This window comes from Papaver somniferum, unplaced genomic scaffold (genome assembly GCF_003573695.1).
Source record: "Papaver somniferum cultivar HN1 unplaced genomic scaffold, ASM357369v1 unplaced-scaffold_123, whole genome shotgun sequence".
NCBI lineage: Eukaryota > Viridiplantae > Streptophyta > Magnoliopsida > Ranunculales > Papaveraceae > Papaver > Papaver somniferum.
Window position 1 is genome coordinate 1,329,534 of NW_020621381.1, and position 9,851 is coordinate 1,339,384.

Sequence of the window (9,851 nt, forward strand, 5' to 3'; positions counted from 1 at the left end):
TTTTTAAAAATGATGTTTAGTGAACTTATCTTTATAAACTAAGGAATGCAATTGCAAACCGTGGCTATAGAGTTCATGAACCGATTCATGTGAATCAAATCGATTTTGCTTCAGTTGTGTCTTGTGTAGTACATAAGATTTCCTTGCAATTGAACAACTCTCTAACTAGTTCATTTGAACTAGTTATGGTGAAGAAGAATATGGTTGATATGAAAGTGATCATATGGCTAAGCATTTGGTTAACTATTGTTGAACCAACTAATGTACAAGTTTGGGTACGGTCACAAGCCCAAGAACGTGCATTTCATTTGTGTATAACAAGCTATGTTTTCGATCTAACGGTTGATAAATATTAGCTTGAATCTAATCAGGTTTTCATCTAACAGTGAATATTGAATGCTTTGTTACCAAGCTAACATTGATTGTAAACCCTGATTTGAAAGACTATATAAGGGAGAACTCTAGCAACTGGGAAACCTAATCCCCACACGTTCTGTGTGATAGTAGTCGTGCTAATCTAGAGTCGATTCTCCTTTAAACTTTGGTTTCTTCTTCTAAACCAGGTTAACGACTTAAAGACTTCATGGGATTGTGAATCCAGACCGATACTACTTTATCGTAGTTGTGTGATCTGATCTTGCTGTTTCTATCGTACGAGTACAATTGTAATAATTTGCTTGAGATTTCTATCTCCGATAGGAAAGATAAAAAGTAATCACAAACATCTTCGTCTCGTCGTTTGTGATTCAAAAATATTTTTTTCGCTGCGTCGATTAAGACTATTGTGAGGTGATTGATAATACTAGGATGTTCTTCGGGAATATAAGTCTGGATTATCAATTGGTTCCTGTTCACCTTGATTTATCAAAAGACAGAACAAAACTCGTAGGTATATTCGTGGGAGACGGATTTATCTATTACCATAGACTTTTCTGTGTGATACAGATTTATTTGTTAAAGTCTTCGACTTTGGGTCGTAGCAACTCTTAGTTGTGGGTGAGATCAGCTAAGGGAATCAAGTGTGTATTATCTTGCTGGGATCAGAGACGTAGGAGCATAACTGTACCTTGGATCAGTGTGAGATTGGTTGGGGTTCAACTACAGTCCAGACCGAAGTTAGTTTGGAGTAGGCTAGTGTCTGCAGCGACTTAATACAGTGTGTGTTCAATCTGGACTAGGTCCCGGAGTTTTTCTGCATTTGCGGTTTCCTCATTAACAAAATTCTGGTGTCTGTGTTATTTCTTTTCCGCATTATATTTTGTTATATAATTGAAATATCACAGGTTGTGCGTTGTTCAATCAATTAGAATATCCGACCTTTTGGTTGTTGATTTAAATTGATTGACATTTGGATATTGGTCTTTGGTACCATCCAAGTTATCTTTCTAGTATTTGATAAAGACTCGCAGATTTCGATTTGCTTGAGTATATATCAAATCGAGAGATTGAGATATAAACTCTTTCATATACTTTTTATCTAGATTGAGTCTGACTGTCTAGTTGATTCTCTAAAAAGTATATTGGAGTTTGTCCATACAGATTGCTAAGCGAAATATTGGGTGTGGTTGTTAGACCCCCACTTTTTCAATTTTCATGGTGAATGATCACATTAATATATTCATGATCACCTTCACATAAGTGGAGATAAAAGAGAAATTACATATGTATTATATAGTAAAATGTTCATAAGGTTCTTCTTTAGATTCTACTTCATATGAAATTTTTAAAGCTACAAGAGAGAAAAATATATTAAACTTCAACTTAGCAATACCGATTACCTATTCTAATCAATTTTTTTTATAAATAATACATAACCAACCCAATTGATCAATACATGTTTGGGTAAAACATAGATTAATTCATGGTTTATCCAACCTATTCAAACCATTGCACAAGTAGAATCCACCATCTCCACCCACTTACCCACTAACTTCAATATTTTCTATTAGCCTCTACGAAGTCAACCATTAAAATAGTACCCACAAACTCTTTATCAAAGTTAACTACACAAAAACATGAGATTCATTGAAGTAACTCATATATATTTACTCCATAGTCCCTCCGTCTTTTTTCATTATCCCTCTATTATATTTTTCTTTGTCTTAAAATAATTATCAGCTTCTGTTTATAGTCATATTCACTTATTAAACTATCAGATATACCCTTTATTTTTTATAATTATAAAATTATTTTTATGTTTAATATAACACAACGAAAATTTTTAAACAATAAAAATATATCGAAAGACTTACGATTCGAACTTGGGATGACTCAGTATTGCCATCTCCATGGATTCTCCAGGCCGTTTGTATTCTCCTGCTCTTCGTTCATGTGAGTGAAACTCTTCGTTTCTTTGAGATTTTCTTCTAATTATTCCTTCAGTTCAATCAAATTTCTTCTCATTTTCATGGTAAAACTCTTAATCTGTTAATCCCTATTTCCGATCTTTTGATACTACCATCAAATTTCTTCAGTTTTTGTATGGGTTTCCTGAATTTTCCACTTTGGTGATTTGAGGTTGGCATAGCTTCAGTTTGTTGCGGTTAACAACTGAATACAAGTTCCAATCATCTTCTCTTTAGGACGTGTTAATTGAGGGATTTAACTTTTCGATTGTGTTTTTGAATGGTGATTAGAACGAGTTTGATGATTCCAAAATTTTATTCAATCTATTTTCAACAGTTTCTTCCATGAATTAAGTGTGGTGTTTACAGGTCTGTCCGTTTGGAAGCTAATCCGGCAAATTTCCAAGTCCCAGTCCCTGATTTTTTTCTTTTTTTGTGTTTGAGGACAAATCAAACGCTGTTTCTCCTTGATTTTTCCTAGTTCGATTCCACCCATTCTGATTGTCCATTGAGTTCATTTTGGGAGTTGTTTTTACCTCCCATTTTCGTTACTCTTTGAGTCAGTATGATGTTATTGGGTTGTCTTCATCAACATCATGTTAGTTTAAGTTCTGCTTCAATGCCGGGTCCTTTTTCGCCTTTAGAATCAGCTGCATATTCTGGTATGTATTTTCAATGTCCTTTTAGGGGTTACGATAATTGCAGAAATGGGGTTGGGGGTAAGGTTTTGTTGAAGTATTCTCTGTTAAAGCATCTCAACGATATTCATATGGTCAATGGTGAGGAAATTTCCAGTTGTAGACAAAGAATCGAGAATAATCATGAAACTTTCTCTGCTTGGGAGGAAGTTCTTATATAGTTAAAGATGTGGTTGTGTTCAACATGTATGAAAATTCATGCATGGAGCAGGCCATGTAGTTCACATAATGGGGACATGATTCTAGCCCCCTTCAATGGGTACAATGCAGATTTCTTAATCCACAGTATCAACCGCCCTACAGTTCCTGTCGAGAATACTGATAATAATGTGGTTGCTGAGTATGTGTCGTGTCTTAACCGCAACATCTGAATTGTGTCTTCCAAAAACAGATTCCCTAAGGTGAAGACTATTCCCCCTAAATGTAGGCTCCAATTTTCGAGAGTTCTCAAGTCTATGTTGGATAAGGTAATATCTTACCCTGGTGATACCTCCACATGGATACAACTTCTACTGTTGCCTATTTGTATTTTGCGTGTTTACTCTCCAAAGTGTAGTTTTGAGGAGAAGTCAAGCATAAGAAACAAATTGTAGGCTGCTTCCATCAACCAGGCGATCATGAGAATGGCGTGAACCAGATGGATATAGATTATTGGTACACAAAATTTGCGCATATGTCGTAAAAATATCAGGAATGACTTATTCACTGCAGCTATCAAAGTGTTGTCCTCAAACGACATAGCTCCAAATGATGAAGCAACTCTTAATGAATTGTTAGATAAACATCCTCAAGATCCTCCACCACATATACCCCCTCATCAGGCTCACTTGGACAGCATTAGCACCAACAGTGAGGTTGTCCTCAACAGGCTCAAGAGTTTTCCTAAAGGAACTGCATGTGGTCGTGATGGTTTGAGAATCCAGTATCTTATGGATGCTCTCAGTGGTCCTGCAGCAGCTGTTGTACATGAGCTGCTTTCTTCAATTACTCAGGTTATCAATCTTTGGTTATCCGGTATGTGCCCTCTTCAACTAGGTGAGTTTGTGGCTAGTGCACCACTCACCCCGCTTCTTAAACCGGACGACAACATTAGGCCAATAGCTTTTGGAGATGAATTGTCTCTAAAGTCACTGCCCATACTGTGTGCAAAGAGATGAGTTCATTTTTGGAAGACTACCAATTTGGGGTTTGTATACCGTGTGGGGGGAAGCGATTTTGCATCCCGTTAATAGAATGCTTGAGGAAAATGGTCATATGAACTCAAAAACTATGATCCTAGTAGACTTTTATAATGCTTTTAATATGGTTGACAGGTATTCCATGCTGCAGCAGGTTAGGTGTGTTTGTCCTTCCATTTACAAATGGGTGGAGTTTTGTTACTCTGCTCCGACAAGATTATATTACGGGGAATGCATTCTTCGTCTGCATAGGGGGTATAACAAGGAGACCCATTGGGCCCTCTCCTATTTTCACTCACTCTACATCCCCTGGTGAAGAAAATTGCTGAGCAATGTGTCTTAGATCTTCAAGCTTGGTATCTGGACGACGATACTCTAATTGGTGACACTTTGATGATCTCTAAGGCTCTGTGTATAATTCAAGAGGATGATCCGGCTCTTGGTCTCCATCGGAACATTTCTAAGACTGAAATTTACTTGCCATCCGATGCTCGTAGCTTTATAGAGGGTGTCTTCCCGGTTCATATTTCCAGACCGAAGAACGGTGTCAAATTATTAGGGGAACCGTTAGCCTTGATCAAGATTTTTGCAGCAAAATGGTTTTATGTAGAGTTAATAAAGCCACCAAACTCATGTAATCTATTCATAAACTTAAAGACCCTCAAAGTGAGTTACTCTTGTTACGCAATTGTGTTGGCGCTTCGCGTTTATATTTCACAATGAGAACCACAAAGTTATCGGCAGTTCAAGAGGCCCAAGTAGTTTTTGATTCACACCTTCTACAGTACATGAGCTTGTTGGTGACGACGAATCCGGGTTTCGGTGCCCGTCAACAACGCCTAGTTACATTGCCTATCAGGTACGGTGGTTTGGGTATGTACAATATGGACAACACTATGAATTATTGTTACCTAGCTTCATGCTTACAGACTAGGGGTTTACAGGAGTTAATTTTTAGTAAGTCACAATTCTCAGCTTATGGGCCTAGTATGCAACATGCTCTGGACTTGTTTGCTAATGTTTGCGACGTGGATGCTTTATCGATTCACATGGAGTTACTGCCCCCAACACTATGTCTACTTTGGTAGTTAGATACTTCGATGTGGTTATGAAGGATTTACCCAATGTTTTTCCCATGTCAGACAGAGATAAAACATTATGGCAATGTAACAAAACCCTGTATGCTCGGGACTATCTCTTAGCGATCCCTATTGAAGGTCTTAACCATAGGATTGGACCTCAACAGTTTAGTTATGTTTTATGTTATCGATTAAGTATACCCTTATTCAAGGATGGCAGTTTATGTCCTTTCTGCAACAGGAAAATGGATATTTTTTGCGACCATGATCTTCACCGTGCACATGAGGTTGGTTTTTAAGTTTCTACATGACATGGTGTGTGACATTATTGTTGATATGTGTTGTTGGTCATGCATCACTTCGAGAAAGGAGGTGGCTTTAGGTTTCTTATCTAGCAATGGGGGCGGGTTGAAACCTGTGGATATCCTTGTACATAATTGGGAAAATGGCCGAGATATGTGTTTTGACGTTACAGGTGTATCTCCCTTTTCTGGTGGTGGTGTTCGCACTTTCCGTCCTGGGCTTGCTATTGCAAATGCGGTTTCTCGCAAACGTTCGAAGTACTTTGATATATGTCAGTCACATGGATATGGATTTGGTACTTTGGCTTTTTCAACTTTGGGCGAACTCGGAGAAGACACATTGAGTTTTTAAAGCGGATGAATAATTATTTATTTAGATATGATGTTAATGCTAGGAAAAACATATTTTCCTTTCATAGATTAGGGATTGTAATTCAGAAAGGCGTTGGAGCCCAGCTTGTGGCTAGGCTTGCTAACAACTTTTTGTAGACCCTTTCAAGGTCATAATTTGATAGTGTTAATATCTTCGTATATTGTACGAACAAACAAATCTATTTAATATCTTTTCTATTAATCTTCATTCCTTTATTAAAATTACCAAGTATATATCTTTCTTGTATACTACACATGTTTCTAGTAATAATTGGGGTAGTTTCGGATACTTCTTCAGTCTCCTTAATGTTTTGACTTCGTCAAATCGGAATAATAAAAAACACGGAGGGAATATCTCTTCGTAAAACCAACATTAAATGAACGAAATAAAACCAAAAAACTTGCTCACAATTTCGCAGAATAAAAAACAAAAAACTCAATAGATTCTAGCATGATGTACACACGGAACGACAACTGATTAACAAAATAAAGAATCCAAAAAAATGTGTATAAGGGGGTTAAAAGTGCCTCATATGAAAGGTATTATTCATCGTTAATGTCGAAGTATGCTTTGTTTTTTTTTTGCCTTTCAATCATACATGTAGTTCAAACAATGTGCATAGAGGCCACAGTATTATGGATCTGAGGAACTCGCCTTGTTGCATTTCAAGGTTGCATGATAAGTTTTAAATAGAGTAAAGATTATTATTAAGAACTGTTTCGAATCGAATTTAGCTTCAGGAAAAAATTGAGAAAAATGGATGTACCATTTACAAACTCCTACATACGAAAAATTAATTTTTAAACTTCAAAAAAATTTAATCGCCCATATGAATATTAGAGATGGAGGATCCCATGATTTTCAACTGTAGCAGTTATAGTTATTGCTGGTGTCGTTGCTAATGTTAAAAATTGGAACCTTTAGATTGTTTTATCTCATCAGTTGTACGCAAACAATATGCCTCAAGTAGCATGTTTAAGGAACTCATAAAGGTATTGTAAACTAATAAACTAAATCTTAGAACCAACAGTGATACGAATTCGTAAATCCACCCATATATTCCACGTAGGATAACTACCTTCTCTAAGCTTTTTAATGACACTATTGGCATCTAGTATTACACCATTGAAGGTCCCACCTGAACAAAGCAGGGCTGATACATTAGCCAAGGCATATAGTGCACGTGCTGCCAGTTGAGTCAATACAGTTATATCAGGGGTTATTCACATAAGTCACTTAGAAATTAATGGTTTTTACTAATACAAATACTTGATTCATCACATGATTATAAAAATAGTCAATCTCTCTCACATTCCTCGAAGATCAGGTACATCAAGATTAAGGTAAAGCTGGGTAGCGTTGGTAGACAATAATGTGTACTTCCCTGCAAAACTAAGTGAGAATTCATTTTGGTACCAAGTTTTTCCTTTTAAAAACTAAATAATCAGTGGAATGAAAAGCAAACGACTATACCACGATATTTCTTCCAAAGGTCGAGTGAACTGCAACTTCAATGGTTGATGGGATATTCACATTCTCTTCAATGAATGTCATAGTGTGCACCCAGTAAGACGTCTCCACAAATAGTAACGTTCACTCTTATATATATTGTTGTATCGTTTGGGAAAAATCGTTAGCAAATGTTTACACAATTAACCTAGTACGGAACATATTCACAATTTGGGGGATGAACCTTGGTTTCTCCGTGGAAGGTTAAGCTTCGCAAACGAAAAGATATAACCTCCATTGACCAAGGTTGAAACTTCCCAATAAGAATTATTAGGGATGATATCTTGAAAATACGAGGGTACTCAAATATACCTCAATCTAAAAGTTTTCCACTTATAAGTCCTTTCTCCGAAAGTGATTGTCTATAGACTGAGTCGAGACAATACAACTAACAGGTTCACACTTCGTGTGATCGTATATGGATACGAGATCGATACAATACGACAACAAGATAACTTGTGTAATTGACTATGGATACAAGATCGAGACAATACAACAACTAAGTATGTTTACTTAATAATAGGTTCGGACTTAACCAAACTGTAGGATTGTCTATCAAGTAAAATAAGAATTAACGTTTGTGTAATTTACTTTAAATTATAATAACAACAATTATAATTGCGGAAAATAAAAGTAAATGACACATCAAGATTTTGTTAACGAGTAAACCGCAAATGCAGAAAAACCCCGGGAGCTAGTCCAGAATTGAATACTCTCAGAATTAAGCATCTATACAAAATCAAACCAACTTCGTATAGTTGAGACCAAGCAACTAAACCTATAGTTCACCTAGTTTCCTCAGTATCCCTGCGCCTCCAACTTGTTAATAAGTCACGCACTTGGAACAATTCCTTTGGTTCATATTCCAAACAGTAAAGGAACAACAAATCTGTTCGGTAACAACTCTTTTCAAACAACGTGATTTGAGTTTGACAAAGGCTCTTCCGTTTAACCAATAAACTCCTTTGTCGGGTCCTTAGATCAATCTCTAAACAACTACCGAAGTAATTGTTAGACTATGCATCAATACAATTAATCACAAAGAAGTGTATTGATGCCGGTCTACTCAACTAATCAATCCAATTTATCACAAAGATAAACCGATTATAGTTGGATCCCTTTCCAGCCGAAACAAGTATTGTGCACACAAATATTATGAACCCAAAAAGTCTTCTTGTCTTCAAATCTTCTTTAATCTTCAATCAGCACCTGCACACAATCAACTTGAATCTCTTGTGATCAATCACACACAAAATGGAGTCTGTTAACATTGGATTATCACAAGACGTCTTTAGATCTACAAACATTCTAAAGATTCCCGTCGAAACTTCGATCTAGTTTGAGTGAATCTTATATCATAATAGAAGATTCTCAAGCATAAACAAACTAGGTGCAATCAAAATTCCATAACCGTTAGTCAATCAAATCAATCAAAAACTAATAATAAACTACAATTATCTAGTTTCCCACCAACGGTACTAATAGAGCTTCTCAATCCCAAAGAAGTCTTTAAACTGAGCGGCCGTAAGAGATTTCGCCTAATTAGGTTACTTTCCTCTCCGAATAGGCGGCTCCACCAGTAACAACGAAACTAGGTAGTTTAGTTGGCTCTGAGGATTAGTTTGCTAGAAATGCAAACTTCAATATTTATAGACAAGGAAGTCGGACACCAAAGAATTTCCAAAACCGAATATTCTCAAAGATATGCAATAAACACAAAATCGGTTTTCATAATTCCTGGAAATGCACTGTCCAAATATTAACCGAAATCCCAATAAAAAAATCTATAATCAGTAAATGCACATTATTAATTATTATTTTCTAAAGATATGCATTTAATTGTTGGAGATTAAATAGCATATAAAAACTAAGGAACCTTAATTAAAAGATTCTCAATTTATTTCGATCATGGGACTCTCCTTTAGCTATTAAGGAAAATCTTTGAACAATTAATGATAAGAGTTATTGCACATGTTCAAAGTATGTCGAAATCTTTACTTTGCAAGTCCTTTTCATACTTACAATATTGGAAACGATTTGCCACACTTCCAAACAAGTTTAGAATTGGTTCGTCTGAATTCCAAGAACTATGTGATTTTCCTATCAAATCACTAATTTTGTGTTTCTCGGTTCTACCAAAACAAGTTCGGTTCTACCTCCATGTGAGTACTGTGCATAGTCGTACTAGTTACCAAAATTCGGTTGACTAGGTACTAGGATCGGTTACCCACAACTTATGGTAACTACCTGTATTCGGTTGCACATGTCCATAAAATCGGTTCCATCTACTAAAAACGTGTTGCACCTCTTACAAGGATCGACTCCCTCTTGAAAATTTGTTGCACCTCTTACTAGGGTCGGTTCCCC

At 36.3% G+C, this 9,851-nt stretch overlaps 1 long non-coding RNA gene across 1 annotated transcript; it reads left to right on the plus strand.

Annotated features, from left to right (window-relative positions):
- The first annotated feature begins 2,236 nt into the window (after positions 1–2,236).
- Positions 2,237–6,168, plus strand: LOC113331072. The gene is made up of 2 exons (XR_003350657.1): positions 2,237–5,080; positions 5,542–6,168. It is a non-coding gene; the product is annotated as an uncharacterized LOC113331072 (long non-coding RNA).
- The last annotated feature ends 3,683 nt before the right edge of the window (positions 6,169–9,851 follow it).